Below are 22,376 nucleotides of genomic sequence, written 5' to 3'. Positions count from 1 at the left end.
GATGGTGCTTCATGTTTCGTGCATCTTTTCGGCGAGTTTTGGTGTTGTCCTTCCCATCCCCTCACAGTCACATTGATTTTACACATCCACGCGGTCGCGGACCTTCCGATCGATGCGCAATGCCCGAGGAACGTCGTAAAACCGGTCATTAAAATCACCTTTTTTGCGCAAGGATTTCGTGTGGTGCATGTATGCAGTTTTTTGCTCTCCCTCTCTTTCCCTCTTTTAGCTGTTTGTTTCATAGTATCAGTACACTGATTCGTGTGTTTTTTTTGTTGTTGTTTCGTTTTGTCTTTTTTTTTCGGCCGCGCAGATCATTAAATTTCCAATAAATCGCACATAATAATACCCAATCATTTCGCTGCCATCATTGCGCTGCGTTCCGATGGAGTGTTCTTCCTCAACACACCGCGAATCCACTTTTTCGCGCACCGGTGTCCTTTAGGATGCGAGAGGGGAAGCACTGAAATCCGGGTGACGATGAAGCACTGTTTGTGGCACGGCATGTTTTTTTTTGTGTCGTATATCTCCACCTTCTGCCGTTCGCGGTCGCTGCGTTCGACCGACACTAATGATTATAACGACCTTTGTGTGCGATCATTATGTGTGCTCTCTCACAAATAGGTGCACCCTGCCCGTCCTCTTCTGTCCCGTTCCGATCGTCCGTCTGCTACCGGGCCTTCGCCACAGCGGCTGTGTGCCGTTGACATTACCGACGGAATGCACTTTATGGTTTTGCCGTTTGCCCGTTTGCTGCCAGAGCTCACGAGATCGAGCCTTAGCAGATGGAGGAAAGGGACAAAGAAAAAAGGATTTAAAAAAATCTGTCAAAAAATAAACACGTTGACCCATAAGTAACATGACACGGAACCGCAAAATTACACCAACGAGAACAACGACGGAGACAGCTGAATCGGCTGGAGAAAGAGAAAAAAAAAACCTACACACGAAATCTTCTCCCCGAACGACGAGCACGGGTGCGCTTGCTTCTCTTGTACCTTGCCAGCGAAAAGTTATGCGGTTGCAGAAAATTGCAGTCTCTTAGCGAGCCACAAAGACACAAAAACGGCCTCGTACAGCCTCACGAACACGGAGAGCCACTGGGGGACACTATCGGTGGAAAATTAAAACCGATCAAAAAGCATCCCATTTGACGGATACCGACGGACGGCGACATTATTGCCTCTGCTGCTGATGCAGGCGACCGCAGCCGCCGACCCTTTTCACAGTGACACATGGCAATCGTTCTGCCGTGCGCTGTCGTCTGCACAGCTAAAGAAATGGAAAGAAAAACCGATTGGAACGGCGTTTGCAATAAGTGTTCGTGTCGTTTGATTTTATTTCTCAATAATGTTTACATTTGTTCTTGCATTTTATGTTGTGTTGCCCTTCTTTTTTCGCTTTGCTCTTTTCAATACTTTTCTTGTCATTGTTACCCTTGTTACCCGTTGTGCAAGTTGCAGCGAACAGCTCCACTGGGAAAACACCGAAGTGAAGAGCGCAGCCTCACCGACATCATGTCAATCTTTGCTCCTTCCCGGTGGTGATGTTGGTCTTTGCTCTCGCTTCGGGATGATGTCCATTGGACGAGTTGGAAACTGATAGCAGAAACAGAGAGAGTAACGCATCTGAAAATGACATTTAATTTAAAATCAATCAATAAACGATAAACGCGTGAGCATTATACCCCGCTGCCAAAGAAGAGCGATGAGAAAACTGCGTGATCAAAAACCGTTCAGAGCAACAAAAACAAAAGAAAAATGGGAGAAAAATCTCCGTTTCACGTTTGAATGACAATCAACAAATCAACGGTGTAGAAATGATTTGCTAGCTTTGTATAGAAAAAGTGCCTTGAAAAATGCAACACAAACAAGAACTGCATTTGATAAACACATACTCACATTTGTTCGTGTTGTAAATGCTAGTATTAGCATCGGAATGGTCACTCCGCACGGTCACGAATCATGGTACGGAGCCCATGCACATGTTTTTTTTCGATTGCTTCTCATTAAACTACTCCGTACGTATCCCGTTCAAACGCCGCGTGTCATCAGCACGTTCGGCTGCTACTACTACTCCGATCCTCGGTCACGAGTGTTTTTCATTCATTTGCAATTTTCATTCATCGAACTCTCCCCTCAAACTTTGTACCACAAAATAAGAAAAAAAGATAAAACAACTGTTTGGCAGGGTAAATATCGAACTCACTCAGTATATTCACATCTTAATTCCTTTTCCTTCGTCACGTAAGAGTATAAAGGTAAAATTACCCACGTTTAGAGTCGATGCGCGGGGAAGAAAATAACAAACAACAACAAAAAAACGTATTCAACTCAAACACTCATCTACAAAACCATCACCTTCCCCAACTCGAAATGGTTGTGCCGGTTTCCTTCATCAGTTGACGAGGCCAATTCATTGATTCTCTCGGTGCAGAGAGAAAGAGAACAAGCCCGAACCATCACGTGGTCACGTGCGGATGGTCGATTTATTTGAATTCACGATCAGTTCCCCGGTTTTCGTTCACTCCAGGGCGAGAGGGGCAGGATCAGTAAGCTTGTACTTTTTTTTTTGCTTGAATTTTCGTGGCAAGTGGAGTGGAGTGGAAAACCCACGATTGCAGCGCGGAGTGTACGCGTGCCGCCGGTCAAGAATCAATTGCAATCACATCATCTCTTGTCCCGGTACTGTGAGACGTCGCCCCAGTTTGCCCCGGCAGTTGGAAGGATGTGGTAAGGTGGCGCTGTACGTTTTTCCCGAAAACGGTCTGTTCGTTCGAAGGACAAAAGTGGAAGCAGGAAGGCAATGCCATCTCTCTGCCGCCCGCTCTTTCGTCCACTGCGCGTGAGCAGTGCGTGGCATCGTGCGTGCCATACCTTTCGCGTGACTCTAGCAGGTTACGCGCTTTAACTTTACAAAATCACGAACCATTCGCACGCGCTCACGCGGCTTCGGTGGTTGAGTTTTGTAACAGCAGCAGCAGCACCAGCAGCAGCCGACGATCAAGTGTCCCGGTGGCCAATTGTGGTGTGAACATTTAACTGCCGCCTCCTAAAACTGTCATGCGAACGCGGAACCATTTTCACGCTCTTGAATCCCGGCTGCGGTGGCAAATCCTTTGCGGTGCGTCGCTCGTGTGGCACGCGCTACCGTTGTGGGATGCGTGTGAGCTTACACGTGGTGACAAAAATCATAACGTTTTGCTTCTTGCTTGTTTGGTAGAACGGGGGGAGAAAGGAAAAAGAAGAGACACTTTGCGTGTGATGTAGCGATTGGTGAGGTTCGTTTCAGACGAGCATTGAAATCACTTGATGCAAATCACAGCAAATTATAATGCAATTGGTTGTTATCGTGTGTTGTCAATATTCAACCTTTTAATTTTTAACCCATTTTTGTTATATTTTTAAATAATAAAAATCCTACATAAAAATCCACGTGCATATCAATAAATTAATTTGAATGCAAAATTAATACCTGGGAAAACTACGAAAAAGAGCGAAAAACGGAAATATTCAAAGGCTATTTATGCAAATTATAACATTGCATCCTTTTCCTCGATGTTCATCCAAATGAGTTTACTCTTTACATGAGCATCGTTTGGTGTAAGTTGATTGAAATTTTGTTTATTTGTGCAGAGCGAACAGCATGACCAACGACGCATAATATGCATCAACCAACGGTACCACGTCCACGTCAAAGCGTTCAATTGCTCCCGAAAAAAGAGGGGAAAGACGGATGAGAGGAGCGCAATGTGCTTTACAATCCACAAATTACTCCACCGACTGTTTTCTTTCCAAAATATACTACGCCCGTTTTAAGCAAATTAAAGTAAATTATGGCTCAAAGTTAAAACACTCACAAAGCAATCAGTTTGCGGTAGATGGATGGTGTGCGAAACAAAGTTTCTCGTATCGCAGAATAACGGCGTTCTCGGGCACGGGTACCTTTTCTGATCGCACACGATGGGCGTCGTATATCGACCGGAAAGATAGTATGTCGATACCTATAACATAAGAAATTACGCCAACCTACTAATTAGTTTGCAGACAACCAGCGAATGGTTAAGGTCGTCCCGGTCGGACCTGACGACCGTAAATACACGGTGCCCGCGTGGATAGCTCGATACATGGGGGGAAAACACAAACACAAACACACGGTCAAAGGAATGTATATGGTGTATGGCATAAATGTAACGGATCGCCTAAGGCCAAAGTCGAACGAGGAGACCATGCGCTAAGAAGGATCTCTTCTATCGATGGTATTTTTTTATTCACCCTTTCTATCGGTTGCTGAATTCTGTTTTCTTTTTTCTTCAGATTATTATGAGTCTCTTGTAAAAAAAGACCCCCCTCAAGTCGAGGCAACTGCAACGAAGGGAGCAAAAAGCCGACGGGGGTTTAAAAAAGGAGTGTGAACATATAAAACAAAGAGTGACCGATGGGTTCGCTGCACATTTCAACTAGATTGAACGATGTCGATCGATCGTCGCGTTTGGTTCATCGATCTTTTTTACTCATGTTTGGAAGTTCACAGTTTAACGACCGAAAGGCTTCTTGCATTCCTCTTCCTGTCCACCATGCGTCGAAATATATCAATTTTCGACACCTCCAGTGCGTTCGATGTTCTACTTTAGGTTTTTTAGTTTATTTTCACTATCTTCATCGTGCTTCCCTAGTACGTGAGCATATTTATTAGGGATCGATAAAAATGCAGCATAAAAGTGTTATCGATTAGCATAATTACTATCATTTCACGTGCGTCTCAGAGCTACCCGTGTTTATTGGTCATTGCGGGAAACTGTGGGCTGCCGAAAAAGTCTGTTTTAGTATTAAAAAAAAGATCTGATGAGATCTTCCTGTCGTCGTCACTGTGAGTAAGTTGATTTTTTTTTTTTGCTTGAAAATGAAGCTGTTGACATGGCGATACATGCGTCCGTTTGGAGACGCGCGCTTTCGTGGTGGTGATTTAATAATAATAATAAAATTTATGTTGTTATTGATTGATTGCGGTATTCGTGCCTGATTAGTAGTTGCTGTCGGGCGTTTGTATCGGTAGCTACGATTTTTGTTTTGATGAAAAGAAAAACAGCTTAAGAAAAATATGCTTTCATGTGCGGTGCCATTTTGTCGGACACCAAACAACAGTCATTACAGCCAACATTATGGGTCACCTAATGTCTGTTGATTTATAACTTGAATGTATAATTTTTAGCACTTTGGTTCAACCGAACCGCGGTAACAGGTTTTTCAAGCTGGGCGTGACAAATAATTCAGTCATTAAAACACGCTGCACCGTGGTGTCGATTTTCATGGCTGGAATGCTTTGAATGATCTATAATTTCACAAAAAATGGAAACAGAGTAGATTTTTATTTTCAACTATAAATATTTCCTCCTTTGGAGTGTACCTTACCTTCAGATTGTGAATGTAAACCCCTTCAATGTTGTTGTGCAATTATTGCGCCTCCTCGGAACCATCCATCCCGAAATGTATGACATTGATAGGCGTCATTATATTTTGTGGAAATAATTGCTTTCCGGGATTAAGGGGATACGGAAGGCACGATTCACCCTCGATTCATTTAGCCGACACGAAGGACGGTTCCCCTGCTGTCTAATTATGACAGCCGTTTGATTATAATCCAAAATCGGCCCCAGTTGATTTGGTTGTTATGGTAAATCGGCTGCAACAACTCGTTGCTCTTCCCCATGCATCCTCCAGCACCGTAACCTGTGATTGATCACTTCGATTCGAAAACAAATCAAACTCACTTGATTATAATTTGATGAAGTGTCTGCTGGCATGAAATGTAACTTGTTTCATTCTGTATGCAATTTAATTTATTTAGCTCGAAAGGTTTCGAAAAAGTGTACTGCAAATCATGGTTTAACTTTGGCAATGATTGGGTGCAAAGCATTCAGCATTAATCAACGTAATCATCGTCGCAGTGTGTATGCTTTTTTCATGTGCCCAAATTTACAACCTTGCAGCGATTGTATGTAAAGACAACTTTAGGGTACAGCAGCGCGTTTCGTTGTTTTATCACTCTGGTAAATTATACAAATTCAATTACCGAACCCCCTTAATTTGCACCCATACCGATTGAGTCACTGATTGCCAAGTGTGCGTGAGTCGGGCAGTTCCCCAAACCCACCAGTGAACTGCAGTTCACTATAACGGAGATTGCTGGACAGTAAGGACACTGTCTGGACGCATATAATTGCCAGTGATAATGTAATTCCACGTGGTAACAGTAAGGGACAAGGAGAGAAACAATCCAACAAACCCCCAATCAACCAGAATCGAATCAAAGAAATCGCACGTTTCAAAAGCCTTGAACAAATACCAAGAACGGTTGGAGAATGAAAAACAAAACAAAAACCAAAAAAAAACACTCCGCGTGATAAAGCACCGATCACTTACTTCTTATGCAACGAACCCCTGCAATGCAGCCGCATGGTTATGTGCCGGAAACGCTCCCGCAGTCAAACCGCCGATAAAAGTTCTCGTAATTAATTGATAATGGTATGATATGTTTATAAAAGCCTTTGATAATGGTAATGCTAATTAGCATGTAGTACTCACGCGTCGTTCAAGTGCTGTTAATATCCTTTTCTTCTTTCTCTCTTTGCGTTGCTGCTGTGTTTGAATTCGCCCGTCTTCACGCACAATCATTGCCTTCCTTTGATGTGCGATTGGCGCGTTTTGACTTTGGCGTGCGGGCAAATGAGATCCGAGGACATTTGCCAAACCGTTCACCAAAGACTGATAGCCACGGGCATCGAGAGTTGCTTCACTGTGTGTTTCTCTCTTAATGCTCTGTGCAATCCATTTCATTGCCGTGTACTACACCCTGATGCCCTGACGGAAGGAAACTTGCCCCGCCATTCCCTTCGGGGCACTTCGCATTCGCTAATTGCTACCTTAAATCCCACTGGATGAAATGAAATGTCGAAATCAGTGTGTGTATGTGTGTGTGTGAGTGTATTTGTGCCATGCAAACTTCCCGTTTTACCCTTCGAAATGTACGATCGGGCAAACTTCTTCGGAAGATTGGCCTGATGAACCTTATGCTGGCGAGAGTGGCGCGCGCCCGTCCATGATATGTATACCTTTCTGTACTCGACCCGCGCTAATCGCAAGAAACAACCCGGAACGTGTTTTGGTACCGCAGAGGTTGGGTGTGTTTCGGTCACTGAAATCAACGGAATGTTTTCACTACCGAATTTAAAGAACCCATGTTTTTTTCCTCTCTCTCTCTCAAAAAGGAACTTTTCTTAAGCCCAAAAACCTTCCCAAAAAACACAAACATCGAAGAACGCCAATCCCCAAGAGCCATGAGATGGAAATCAAGCAACTCGTTCGGGCTGAGTTGAGCCAAAAAAAAACGAGAATTAAACAAGAACCAGCCCGGAAAGCGGGCGGACGAAGAGTGAACCTTTTTCGATCGTTTTCGAATACAAATTACCCCCGCAGCGAAACCGATTTCGTCCGGGGCCGTCGCCACACCACCGCTTGTAATGATAGCGGGTAATTACGGTATGATCCGGTCGGGACAGTGGAGATGCCAGGGTGTATGTGTACCTATAATTAGCATGAAATAAGAATTTCCTACGCTACGTCTCCCACAAACCTCGTGCGACTCGCTCGCGCTGCTCGAGCGGATGGGAGAAGACCACGCTACGGTGACGGCCGAACTGTGACAATCGAAATCCACCTGCCCCGTTCTGCAACCTTCCTGCTGCCTTTCGCCACGCACAAGGCTGCTTGTATGAGCCTTAAACTCAATCTTCTGTCTGTTATTGAGCAACGTTCAGTCGGTCAAGAACTGAGCAGCTCGGGAGTCTTCAACATACATCGACGGGTTTTTTGATTGAAAAGAAAATGTTTTCCATCCCCCCCCCCCCCCCCCCAGTTGGTTTGTTTCGAGCTCTCCAACGCGGGCAGCACCCTGAAGGGAACTTTTTTTTTGTTATATCGGTTTTATGTTCTTGCATCGATAACGCTGTGCTTGCCCCTCCAAACAAATCAATCAATCAACCACACCTGAGTATTAGCTGATGGAGCAGCGATCAGTAAATTAGCCAGCAAAACAGCAGCAATATAGGAATATAAAAAAATATGTTGCCCGGTATACCCGAATTCATTCTGTTGGACAGTTTGATACCGGGAGGAGATTTTTTGCTGTCGGATGACCAAATTTAAATTTTTAAGCTTGAATGCCTAAGAAGTGAAGAGCCTGGAATTACGATATCTAATACTCCTGCATGAGCTCGATCAAAATGAAACAATCTTATCGCCGTTCAACAGCTTGCTTGTTCAAGATAGAATAGAATATTTTAAAGAACGTCATCAAAGTGACGACTTGCGAGCATACGCGCTCACCAGACATCGCTGGAAGGTCGAACGCTTGTCGCAAACTTCCTTTCGGTTCCCACCCAGCGACTCATCAAAACGTCATGTTTACATGTTTGCAACTGACTCGATTTCGCTTCCCGTAGTTCCTGAAGGAAACAGTGTCGATGCATTTTTTTGTCGAACTCAATCCCAAAAGAATTAGCAAGAAAACAGCATCAGCATCATCTTCAGCATCCAGCCAAAATCAGAGCGGCACTGGGAGGCGTTCTTGATCGCCAATATGTTCCTCAACAACAAATGCGGCAACAATGAAGGAAACCTGGAGGGAACGTAGCGAATATAATAAGATAATAATTGACTTCAAACAGAAAATTATTGACAGATTTTTGAAGAACACACCTATATTTACGGGAATGGAAATTTCCATTCCTAAGTTTTTCCTGCAGCTATTCCGCCTATTACCGTGCTGCTGCAGCGATTCCTATATTCCGGTTGACTGATCCCGGTCGTAGGTAGCAAAAAGTGTGTATGTGTACGAAGAAGTGGAATTAGAGGGAAGAAGGAGCAGGAGGAACAGATACGGAAAGGGAAGAAGTCAATTCAATCGTCAAAATTTCGACAGCCAAAACACAGACTTTGCCAGATTTTTGTTTTGTTTTTGGCGGCGGTGCGGTGATTGTTGTTGCCGGGCATAAGAGGGGCCTACATCTACTTCAATAAAATGTTGTAGGACTCGCCATATGATTGTTTCTAGCAAAGTTAACGGTTGAGAGGTTGGGAGGCGGTGTAATAAGTTTTTATCATTTGTTGTTACTGCTAAGACATTGTGTTTCCTTTATTCTATTTTGTAGCCAAAGAAAAAAAGATTCAATCATTTTTGAGCTATCATTATCGCTCCACAACTGTTTTTTACCAATTATTAAAGCTTCCAGTTTTTTCCTTCGTTGTTTATGCATCTTTTTCCACTCCAAATCCCTGATCGAATCGTATAAATATCGACAAATTGACGAAATCCTGCTAAGAACTAGAACCTTTCTTAATCATGAACGAGCGACGAATGAGCCCTGCGCCTGAAGCAGGCAACTCCGCCGGCAACTTTCTGCTACAGTTTCACCGAGCCGAAACAAAGAGGAGCGTCGAGGTTTGACATGAATCCAATTTTTCAGACATCAATCCCAATTATGGTTGATTTTTTTTTGTTGCCGGTGTCTCGCTCGCCTAACCCTATCTTCGTCCCCATCCAACCGTGGCCAAGTTGGCTCCGAAAATGGTATCTGGATACGAGAGAGGCAGGTGAGAAAGGGAAACAAAGCAAATCGCGTGTGGACGCTGCTGCTGGTCCCTAGTTACGGGAAACCTCCGGTTTTACGGTTCGTACCGTCCTTCCATTAGAATCGTTCACCACCGGATGAGCAGCCGTCGAGATCGCTGGCACACACACACACAAAGAGCGGACACTTTTTACCAACCCCAAAATATCGTCGAAGACGGCGGTTGTGTGGCACAGGAGGGGCGTATGTGTGTACGGATCGATCGGCGGTGGAGCGAAAAACAACAACACAAAAATAAGCATAACAGCTCATAATAATAACGATAATCACAGCAAATTGTCGGGGATTAGAAACCTTTTAAAAGACCGGTGCGTGCGCCTGCTTCTCCCCGGATCCTTGCCTTCCCTAGATTCGGTCACCAACCACCAGTTTCGGCTACCGCTCGGAGGCCCAATCTGAACTGGCGGCAACATCCACTAACAAACCATTATTATATGATCTGGATCGGGAGGGCCTTCAGGGCCATGGATGGTCACAGCCCGCAAATCGATCCGTTTCCCAACCGATACAAAACGCCTTGAAAGCTAGAAAGACAACACTATAAAGGGAGAGAGAAAGACAGATCGCGAAGGTTTGTATAAAAACCATTGACAACAGTGCTGTGCTGTGATCTTCTTTCTCGTTGTGCAGGAAACAGGGAGAAAACTTCGACCAGCAACTAGCGACGAACCTTTGCTTCGGTGAGATTTGAATGCTGTTTTTTGTGGGCAAAATCTAGCTACGGACTCGGGAAGCTTTTATTTTGTTATTGAAATAAATACTGGTCCACAGTAGTCATTTAATTGCTCGAGCGCTAGCTACCGAGCGATACGTTAAGCGCTATGTTGCGATTTTCCCTTCTCCTCGTTTCGGAGTTTTCACTATTTTGAGAGCACCATCTAAAACTTGGTGCTGCTTTTGTTAGATTGATTTTAGCTATGAAACCTTGTGCGTAACCGCTGCGCCGACAGAACGGAAAATCTAACCGCAACCGATAATCAAAACGGTGGGGAAGGTCATCGCAGACGGGACATTCAAAATTACTAAATTATAGATAATTGTCAGATTCAAATGAATTTAAATTTGGGTATGGTTGCTTTTGTGTGTCCGTTGTCTCCTGTACACCGGCGCAATTCCTTTGTTATAGGTTCAATGCCACTGTATATGAGTACGCTTTTTTGTGACGGTATTCAAATGCTGCTTCCAATCGTGAGTGTGTAACATAGTTGCTCAAGTTTAGTTTAGAGTTTTACTTAAATAAATTGTTTTGAAGCGCACAGATCATTGCATTTTAAATCTACCATTTTAAAATTGAAGACAACTAGTATATCCAAAGCAGAACTGACGAAAGACTAATTATGATATCAAAAATTAAGCAAGCCATTAAGCCAGAATGGCACTGCATTTTGTTTCGTTTCCTGATATGCCTGTAGACGTGTGCGATAAGAAACGAGAAAATAAGTTCGTTAATGATGCTAGCAAAAAAGTTCTAAGACAACACCGGAGACAGTTGCGCTGACGGATCCATCCAAACAAATTTAGGCAATCAAAGAACAAAACTATTCCAAACGGTTGATGAAAATGAGTGTCAAACCAAAAGAACACTCACACACACAAATAAAATGGTAAAGGGAAGACCGTTCGTAGGAACCAAGCTACCAAGCAAATCGTACTAAGTATATATGGAATAAAACCTAATCATCATAATACTGGGAAACGAAATGTGAAGTCAAAGTTTTGTTTTACTAGCTCTTTTTTTTTCTTCTTCGTTTGTTCTGGGTGCCAATTATAATAATTCATACAGAAAACAAAAAAGGAAGCAACCTTCCCTTTTGGGGCTTTTGGGGCTTTTAAATAACGAAAACCCGCCCTCCTTCCTAACTATCGCTTTGAAGAGAATTAGTTAAAAATGAAGCTTTTTTCATGCTCTTTCTCTCTTTCTCTCTCTTTCTGTCTCTTCCTCTTTATATCTGCTTGTAATTTGGAGAGTTAGTTGTGAATGTTGCCTTTCGGGTTAGGTTTTCCTTCTAATCCTTCTACCTTGGAATTGGTTTCACGAAAGAGGCGTTTGTTTTCTTCCTTGGTATGTTGAAGAGGTAATCTGAGTTTTGAGCCTTCTATTCTTTATCTGCCTGTAAAACGCGTTGGTAGTTTATTTGGCGCCTCGTTTGATGTCCGTTCGGGACCTCCTACCAGATTGAAATCCGGATTAATGAATCCAGAACGCCCAGAAAAGGCTACCGTATTGAAAGCAGATTAAACATACCTGACTAAAGCGTTGCGCTTTAGCTTTTGCTCTCTTTTTTATTTTCATTCATTTTCATGACATAGCTTTGTGTGTGAATTACGGTTGCATTGTTAACACCAGCACTCATTCTTAGTTATTTTGTATCCAGTATGACCTGAATTTCTGCGTAATCGTTTTTATGATTCCATCAATGTATGTTCGTTTTGCAGATTACACTACAACATTTGTTAACTAACCTATTTTATAAATTTTAACTATTCTACAATGAGCAAAACAATATGCACATGGCTATAATCAGCTGAGAAGAACAGAAGTAATATACTGCTTTAATAGACGTTTTTTTAGCAGAATCCTTAACATGAACTGGTTGAATACGTCAAATTGGAATAATCTGTTTCAGTGCAAAGGTAGACGAAACAGAACTCTACCTAACACCGTCCTTCGTTCGATATAGCACCATATATCCACGTGTCTAGCATCTGTTCCATTTCAGAAACTAGTCGAAATTTCTCTCCTCCCCATCCCGCATTGTGTCATCAACCGGCTGCTATTGCCACACTACACATACGCGGGGTTTTCGCGGTCCGAATCCCCGAACGCTGTAATAATAATAACGGCAACTTCTCACAGGTGATTTATGATTACCTTTTCCAACGCTAGAAGAGCAACCGCTAAGGGAGAAAAGAAACCATGCTGTGGGACGAAACGACCTAGCAAAAAGATTTACCAAAGGTTTATACGAAATTGGTTCGCTGCTTAGTCCAAAAACCCGCCACCAACACCCGCGCTCAAGTAGAACTGCTGTGCTACGATTACAAAGAGCGGTAAATAAGAAAAGCGAAAATTTTTGAAATAGAATCCTTCTTCTCTTCCCTCTGCGTGTAACTGTGTGTGTAAGTATGTGTCTAGAAAAAGGGTGGCGCACCGGTGGCATCGAGGAAAAGTGCACAGCACACTCAACCCGCGCGCGCCCTCTCGACGTACAGTGTTGGAAGAGCAAAGGAAGGACCTTGCAGTGGCGTGCATCTTCGGCCCAACCAACCAACTCCCGCACACACACACACACACACACAATGTAAGCAAAAGGGAAGCGATTTTACGTGGTAACATTCGCCACAATTCCCAAGCACTCTCGCTCTCGGAACGCTTTTTACACCATTACACGACGAGGTTATGCGCTCTGTTCTTTCTTTCTTCTGCTCATCGTACCTCCTCCGGTGGCGTTCTTTCGCTTTCCCGGCCCGGTTTCTGCACGTTTGGAAATCTTTCCAATTTCATACAACTTTGTGGTGGCAGGCTCCAATGGCAGAAAGAAGCAACGTACCAAAAAAATGTATATATATGGGAAACTTTCCTAGTCGGTGAAAATTTATGTTACTCTAAAAGTAAATTGCACTCACTGGTTTTATATCGTTCTGTGTTGCCGCCTGTCGCGTACTCGCTCCCTGCCAGTTGGATACGGTTGGAAATTTGGATTTCTCAAACCCCACGACCAGAATGCATTTGTTGTGAGGGTGGCGGATGGTAGCAGCAGTGTTCTTTATCTGCCCTTTTTTTTTACGCCGTTCAACCACCAACGCCGTACGTTACGATGCACAAATCGTTCACAATAGGAACGCGCTTGCAGTTTTGCCTCCACCAGCAGAAAGGTGCTGTGCCATGGGAAAAGCAGGAGCACAAGACGAATAAAGCGGAGCAATCGCAGGCGCACTCGCTTCGAAAAGGTAATCGGAATACCATTCGGAACAATGCTGTTTTATAGCGACGACGACAAAAAAAATAACGATAATAAAACTGTAAGCACACAGACGGTTACCGAGTGCGACGATGGAGACGAACCCAAACACAGACACACTCACACACACAAAATCAATGTCCATGGGAAACTCCTTCAACATCGTGGGTTCATCGTTTTTCATTTCGCGAAAAGGTTTTATATTTTCAAACGAGCTCCCATGTATAAAAATAGGATTGTAAATCAAAGCGCACAACCGTTACAAGGGCGGAGAAAGATAAAAACGATTTTGAAATATTTGTTGATGCACATCCACATCGATAGATGGTTCGATAGATTTTGTTACGAATGGTCCTTTGATGTGCTTCGGATTAGCCCTTTCCATACAGTGAAACAAACCCAAGCAATCGAGCAATTAACAATTGAAAGTTGTATTTTTATAAAAATAAAATCAATGAGAAACACTCGGTATGGGTAACCGATCTCCGTCTACACTTTTATGACCGGCTGTGTGCTCGTCGATGAAACGCACGAAATACGCAGATTATTCCAAGCCACTTTTTCCCAGGGTATGAATCACCATCCATCTTTACACGGACGGTGCTTTTCTTTCTGTTTTGGTCTTGCGTTCGACAGGCTTATCTCCCTCTCGGCCGGGAAAAGGGTTCGACCGTCCACCGTGTCCATAGCGTTCCTAGCAAGCTGCCTACCCCCTTCCCATTCGGGGTCGTCGGAAACTGTGCGGGATTGCTAAAGTGGTCCACAGCACTGAACCAGTTTCGTTCGCATACTGCTGCTCCTTGCCGTCGCAGCGCTCCGGTCAGACCATTCCATTGTGCGATCACCGCGTTTGCTTTAGGATATCATCATTTGGGTGCAATTGTTATGGCTCATGAGCTCTGCAACGTTTTGGAGTGGAAAAGAAGGAAGGGGGAGGGAGAGAATAAAACACGGGAACCTTCGTCGGGCATCGGAGTGGCTCAGAAATTGTGGTCAGTTACAGCTCAGTCGTGACTAAAGTTTAAGTAGAGAATAAGATAACTCCCTGGGCGTAAAGTCCCGGTCCCAGCGAATGGACAGCGCGTGGTTTCAAAGCTGGACAAGAGAGGAAAGCTAGGGCAAGAGAGGTTTTGTTTTGCTTTCTCGCTACATTGCTTGTATCGGTTTCGATTTCCCACCGGGCGGTTCTTCTAGCAAAAAAAAAATGAACGATCGGAAGGCGCGCGCGCGCGTCCAGCTCTCTACTCTATGGTGGTCAGCTAAGCAACCGGTGCAGAACCAAATATATAAAAAAGTACACAGTACACAACAGCATATTTGACCACAAAAGGGATGCGGACACTCGCGCAGAGATCGAAGCACAAGATATGATTTGCCGCGAAACAAGAAACGAACGCAATGTTAGTGAACCATGAATTGGTTGATCGTCTTATGATGCACCGGCAAGTTGGACATAGGATATCTTGGTGGTGTAGACAACAAACAATACTCACGAAGCCTACGGCATACAAAAAAAAAAGTCTGATCGACATATTTTCCGACCTAGGGTGGGCTATGGACATTGTAAAAGCCTCCCATGGTTGCTGTGTGGAAACCATTGAACTGTACTTCGAAAGGGATTTTGCTACAATAGCCAATCAAATCTTTTCTCGTTGTTAAGTGAGTGCCTTAAATAATCAAAATAATCCATATCTAATCGACTTTTATGCGTACTACAATCTTTTTTTAAATATAATTCAATTTCCATGACGTATGCAAAATGATCTTTGTCCAAATTTTGGAATTAATGCAACGTTTATGAAGGAATGTACCAAAGTTGGGCATTCTTTGATTGTAATTCATAGAATGGAGAAAAAATCTATTTGTTTGCAACTGCTCGCCATAAAGGCCAACCTACCTACAGCACATAAGATACTGTGGGAACGTTCTACCTTTGTGAAGAAATGTTTTTGCACCCAGTATGGCGATACCATTTATTCTGTGCGACAGTAATTATCCCTGTGTCGTCTCAAGAAACATTAGCGTTGTTCAATAATTGAACTGCCTCGAGAATCTCAAGAACACGGGTTACCGAGAAAATGGAACATGTATACGGATTGGGATATATGTGCAAAGTCCGGATTGTGTTTGGACTACTTTATAACATCCACTCGTTTGTTTATGGAGGACTTTTGGGAAACACATTTTAATATGGCGCAAAGGGAAGTTTCCTTATATGATTGACTCACACAAACGATCGCTGTGACAGTCGTGGGTGATCCAATTTTTAACGCAACATTGTACAGCGAACTAAAAACACAACTCTCTAATACGATCAATCCTTAACGATCGCACCGGCATAAGGGGATGGTCTCATTTGAAAAGTGCTCAATGCTCTTGCCGCCAAAACCCGAACCGTACGTAACACTTTTCATTTCACTCACAGTGTGTCGGGCCGTCGGCTTAACGTCTCCAGTCCAGTACTCCTTGTGAACACAACAGGAAGCTTAGCTTTCACGTTTGATCAGCTCACAGTGATCTAAATTTCTCCCACATTCGAGCTCCCACCATAAACGAACGAAACTGCTTGATCACGGTGAGACTTCGTTTGAGCTAGCTGGTTGAAAAATGATCCTTCGTTGTGCGATCGGTGGTCGCCGTTTTGGAGAGGTGTGCTTGAAGATTAATCGATTCGTTATTAATTGAATGATTAGTGCGACTGGAGAATCGTGAATGCGTTCACACGCGCCAGCAAAGAAATATAAAGTGAAATTAGTTTCGTGTTTGCTTGAATGCCAATGCGCATAATTTGCTTTACAGAATAAATTTAACAAATTGTTTCGAAGGTTTGGGGGGTCAATGGGCGAATAAATATGACTGAACATACTAATTCAAGTCAACATGTTTTGTTTCATATTTTAAATCCTTTACTTAATTCTATAATTCGGTGTGCTTCAAGTACAGATTACGCATCTACAAAGGTTCAACACGTGTCCAGGACCAAAACAGAAAGGTAAACAAAAAAGTAAACGGAAATGTTGTATTTTGCTTTTCTCGATTTGAAGACGATTTGCTCCTCCAGAGTTCGTTTGCATGACCGGCCGGTGGTACGTAATTAACCAGCGCATTGCTGTACATCTTGCAGCTACTGTACATGGGGACAGTTGCCATTTAGCTACTGCATCCCCGAACGGTAACTCGTTGATTCTCATTGGCACTTGCAAAAAACCCAGAAACGATTCGCAAAATTCTACCGTACAACGGCAGCACCGATCGTCCCAATTACAAAGATATTTCTGGATTGTCAATTAGAGTATCACTTTTCAATCTTGTACGGGCGATCGGGAGAGAGCAAGCAGCTTCCTGCAGTTGCTAAGCAGTTTGCGGAACTTTAAGCAAAGCCGTTGTACAAAATGTGCTTTGGGCGAGAACAGAAACCCTCGAAGCGTTCTCCGGTTCCCAAGAAATCGGTTCAATCTGTAGGGAAAAGCGAATTTTCTGTTTGTGTGAACCTCGTACGTAAAGGTCGGCGCGCGTCCGTGTACGCAAAACGACATCTCAGCAAATGGCAAACGGCCGAGGGTGGGCAGGAAATTCCTGAAAGACATAGGTGTGCGGACATTGTAAACATGCTGTCGAGTGATGTACGGACGAAAGTGCGGACCAGGCCAGCGACACCACCCGGAGGCAGCAGGGCTGTGGGAGCATATGTTTGCTTGTCCCAAAACGTTGGCCGATAGTATGCGAGCGAGTGGAGTTGTCTCCATACCGCAGTAACCTGCTGTTGGTGCTGCTGGGTAAGATTTGTGCGAGATTTTCTCGCGCGTAAAGGACACAAAATAAAGAAGGAAGACGAGTTACAGTCGCGCAACGCCGGCGGAGGTGTGTGAATGTGTTACAATTTATGCATACCACAGTAAGGCGGAATAAATTTGCCACAGCCTTTGGAAGCCGTGTCCAACGACTTGCCTTTGGCGGGGTATGCTAACATGAGCTTTTTTCTACAGGTCCCTCTATGAAGCTTGGGCTTCTTTCGCAACGAGACACGCGCACAAAATTTCTCACACAAATATACGCCCTCGCAGTTGTTCCTCACGTTGCCGCACGTTGGTTCCATTTTTTTACGTACGCCCCAAAGGGAAGACGCAGACAGGGTGCTGGTGGATCGCACATCGGAGGTTTTGGATCGTTAGGTCGGTGAAGTGGTTCATTCACCGGAACATTGTGCTCCGGGTGTCTTTGGATCGCGCTGAATCTCCTCTCCAGACGGGTAGGATCCAGCCTTATGAGTCTTATCCAGCAACCTGAATCCGCGAGACGTACGGGCATACCAATGGGGCAAAGACTGCTCTTTAACAGCAAGCAATGACGGCGAGAAAGAAGGTGGAAAAATTAACCGATAAAAATGCAACCACAGCCATGCGCAATTGTCAGGGTCAGCCGGTGCAGTATGTTGGGCTCGTGGAGAGTGAACTACACAAGGTGATAACTTCTTAAGTCGACGGTACGAAGGGGTGTGGGAAAACATGACACAGGAAGGAGGGCTTCATTTGTTTAGGAGGTTCTTGCGGTATGTTTCGTTTAGTAAGGTATGGAGTTTTGTTTTAAGTGTTAAATAACACATTTCATTACAAATTTGTACCAAACGACAGAACCTTGGACTTTTTTCGATGGAATGCACAAAGTGTGCTTAGCTGGTCTCGTAGTACACTCGTCAACTCGTACGACTTAGCAACATGCCCGTCATGGGTTCAAACCCCAAATAGACCGTGCGTCCATAGGTAGGACTGATTATCCTGCTAAGGGGAGATAAAATCCTTAAGTCACTGAAAGCCAAGCCCATAAGTGGTACAGGCAGGCCTTGACCGACAACGGTTGTTGAGCCAAATGAAGAAGAAGAAGCACAAAGTGTGCTTAGCACAAAGTTTGCGTACTTTACGATCTTCCTTCTTGCAATTCTTTTAATCTCGAAATTCGACGTGTGTAATACACAAGCTTTTTGTCACCCGCTGGTTGGTACAGCAGTGCCTTGGGTAATATATTCCTCAGGTCTCCGTAGGCTTCCTTTAGTATCCCCATTTACAAGCTCTGGTCATAATCCCGCGTCTTGTCGCCCCGGTCTTATCAATGCATTAAAAGCTGAGCACGGGTGGGGGGGGCACATTTAACCCACACTCGGAGGGCCGGTGTGACCGGAAAAAGGGTGTTGCAACAATAAAACACTGGCTAATGTGCCCACTGCTAACGAGCACACTGGTTTTTAGCAAGCAACGTCACAGCACACAGCAACATTAGCGCAGCATAGCAGGTCCCTAACCTCTGGTGTGCCGGTCGGTCGGGCGGGCCTCAATCCCATGCTTTTCAACACCGTATGAGAACCAACGTGTTTTCCCGCCCCCCACCCATATATGCCATGCGAATCGAGGCGGATGGAGTGGCGTTTTATCATCATCATGATATGCTCCTGGTGGTGGTACGGTCGACGAGTCCCTCGACACCCCAACTCTTCCTTGAGCCACCGGGATCGGTGTGGATTACAAACGAGGACAGCCGGGGCAGTCATCAACAGCGTGGGCTTGGGGAGGAGGTGGTAGTAACGCCACCCCTTTTCGCACGCCCTCACCCATCCGTCATCGCGCAAAAACCATTCTAATTAAAGTTTATGCTACCTCTAGCCAGACTTTGCTTTTAATTACTCTTTGATTACTTCGGACTGGCTTTCTCTGGCCTACGATGGGTGCGTTCGAGTTTTGCACCCCCTGCGTCTGGGCTTTTCCTTCGAAAATCAGATCGAATCCGGTGTGGATGGAACGAGAAGTGTGATGGAAATGGAGGGAGGGAGTAGCATAAGGTACTCTACCTCTTTGCTTTCCGCTCCGATGCTATAGCCACAACATTTCCTTGTTGGGTGGGAAGAGTTTTCGATATGGCCGGTAAGCAAACTGAACTAAAAGCCATCCCGTTGGAACACGCATGGAAGAGGGGGTCCTCCTGATGCCCATACTAGTTTTGTTTCGATGTGTTTCTCCACGTCCCACTATCTTCCTGTCCAACGGCTTGTGCGTATTTTATTTAATATTAAAAACTCATTATTTTTTAAAAGCCCTAAGCAGTGTATCGCGCAGTAATAGCAATAATCATCAGTTTCATTTGGGGGAAACATAACTGCCCAGCTTGTGTTTTTATTATGAGACCTCCGATGCCGTTCGGTCGGTTCGGTTTCAGCGCTTAAGGAGGCGCACGTTGTTGATGAAAGGAACAACCGAAATCCCAAGAAATGAGTCTCCACTTTTCGCTTTCTGCAGAAAGCATTAAATCTACAACAGTTATGCTCAACGATTTATAGGCGGCTCCAGTCGCTGTTCCAATCAACGGCCGGCTCTCCCTCCATCCCCAACTCTAACAATAATGCCGTAGTTCCCGAAGTCAACCCGCACTCATTTCAGTGTGGCGCTCACGCGGGTCCTTGCTGAGTTGCTGTGTGCGCTCGGTATGCCTGCCCGCACGTTCCGCCGGGCCAGTCAGTAATAAGCAACTAATTAATGTTGTAGTTCGAGAGTTTCGACCCCAAAGGTTCCCCCACCCTTTTATGCGTGTGTTCGAGTGTGTGTTTGTGTGTGTTCCAGTGAACATTTATCGTCATCCTTTCGTTCTCTCACGACTTTTTTAATGCTCGACGCTGAAAGGCAGAGTTTTGATAACAATCCCACGGTTGCCGTCGGAACGTAGACGAAAAGTCTTCAAAAAAAACAAGAATCAACTGAACACTGATTCAGCTGCTTTTCGTTGCAAGTGTAAATTGTTTCATCAAAACATGGAGCCGCTCGTCATTGCTTTGGGAGGCATGGGATACATTAAACATAATTCAGCTGTCCACGATGGCAGGATGGCAAATTGGGTTTGACCTGCCGGTTCAAACGTGCGGAGGCATATGTTTCACCATGTTTTTTTTACCGTAGCGGACGTGTGCTAACGAGCCAAGGAGGCAGACCCCAGACGCGAGCTCGTGAATGCATTAGCATGCGCACACGTGGTGATAATCGGGCCAGGAAATGAGGTGTCAAAATAAAAATCCTCTTCCAGCCTAAAAACCATCGCACGAGTGTGTGCCTGGACGCTCCAAACGTGCGTTCAATTCCGACACACGGATGGAAATGAAGTAAATTGGCTTTTTCTGTCAAGTTGAACCGTTTTCGGAAGGTTGATGGGTTCCCATACAAGGTAGTTCGAACGATAAGACCTAAGAATGTGTCAAATTATGATGTGCCCCAGGTGAGGGTATAACGAAGCGTTCAATTAGCATCCAATGATATGATCTAAGAACCGAGCTGCTGGAGGCTTTTTGAGAGCATTCATCTGCTAAAAGGACGCCCTCTAAGTGCTTTCAGCTCCTTTCTGACATCTTGAGGCCTGAGTGAGGTTCTTTAAAACAACTGTCCAACCGCAAGACAGTGCCAAAACCGCATCCTTTCTATACGTTAATGATTCCCAATAGAACACCTTACATTCGTACGTGAACTCATCAGAGTTCACGCTAATAGAGGTTCTTCGAACGCGTCCTTTAACACAGAAGCATTTGCAGAGGTAGTAGCACAAAAAAGTTTAATTGCCGCTTTAATGAAAATGCGCCAGCTCTCTTCGTAAATGATGTGTGGTGTCAATCCTCCATCCAGCGACCTGCAATATCTTTGCAATTTACCTTTCGTCGGACGTGTTGGATATTTCACTGTCCTTGGGAACCAACCCTTGAAACACCAAGAATGCCACAGCCATCAACGTACAATTAATAATCTTCCCCCGCTGTTGATATCCCAGGATTCGTCGTGCCGATTCCATTAAACCCTCTGAAAGGATGGAAATGAGAGCTGCGTCTTGTGACGGTTCAAATAAAACTTACCCGTTAGCAACTGAAAAACGCATGTTTATTAAATGGAATCATTTAGCCGGCAGTTGTGTGTGCGCGTGTTTTTGGCGAGGGACGCGTAGGTTAGTGTTTTAAAATGTGAGAAGACATGACATGCTACCGTGTTTCGCACGGGATGATGCTGGGACCGGTTTTTCGCTCGGTACATTGTTGCTAACTTAATGGCAGCTATAAAGAACCTATTATCACATCCGCACGACAGACTAGACTTACGTGTCGGTGTCGGCCACATATTTTTAATACAACATTTAAGTAAGGACCAGTTTGTAACATGAGACATTTTAATAGAGGATAGGCTGTGGTTTTATTTGTATAAAACTTGTCATACCATTGTTTTTGTTACTGAACGAAATTAAGTTTTCCTTGTCCTGTTCCTGTGCGCTCGATTTATCTCATCTCCATGCACACTTTCATTTTAATGTCCCGCAATGTATGGATCTGCTTCCTTATCTCACGCCTGCCATCACTCTTCGTTCGCGGCTCGCTAAAGTTTGTCGTGCGGATTAATTGTAAGCCGAGAGAAATGAAGAAATTAGTATGCATTACTGCACACTGCTCTGCCACTTTTTGCAGTCACCCAAAAGTGTGTGGGACTACGGACGGATGAAGCCTTTACCCATACTGTGCCAGGAACATCAGGTGAAATAACAAAATCTCGCTGGTGTAAAATGATCCAACTTCGTGGGGCCAACATATTACGGAGCTTGATGAAAATCTTTTACAGAGGGTGTATGCAACTTGGATTTTAAATTTTTATACATCGAATGTTTTCAAAGGGAACAAAGTAGTGAGCGACAGCGATGCGTTCAGTGTCACTGGCAGA

The 22,376-nt window shown here is 44.4% G+C and overlaps 1 protein-coding gene across 10 annotated transcripts in view; it reads left to right on the top strand.

The window, feature by feature from the left end:
* Positions 1-22,376, top strand: part of LOC120954716 (aryl hydrocarbon receptor nuclear translocator homolog) — a 197,610-nt gene that overhangs the window by 107,666 nt on the left and 67,568 nt on the right. The window lies entirely within an intron of this gene.

Source organism: Anopheles coluzzii, chromosome 3 (genome assembly GCF_943734685.1).
Source record: "Anopheles coluzzii chromosome 3, AcolN3, whole genome shotgun sequence".
In the NCBI taxonomy this organism is placed as follows: domain Eukaryota; kingdom Metazoa; phylum Arthropoda; class Insecta; order Diptera; family Culicidae; genus Anopheles; species Anopheles coluzzii.
The sequence above is the reverse complement of the archived record's forward strand: the minus strand, read 5'-3'. Positions and strand labels throughout refer to the sequence as shown.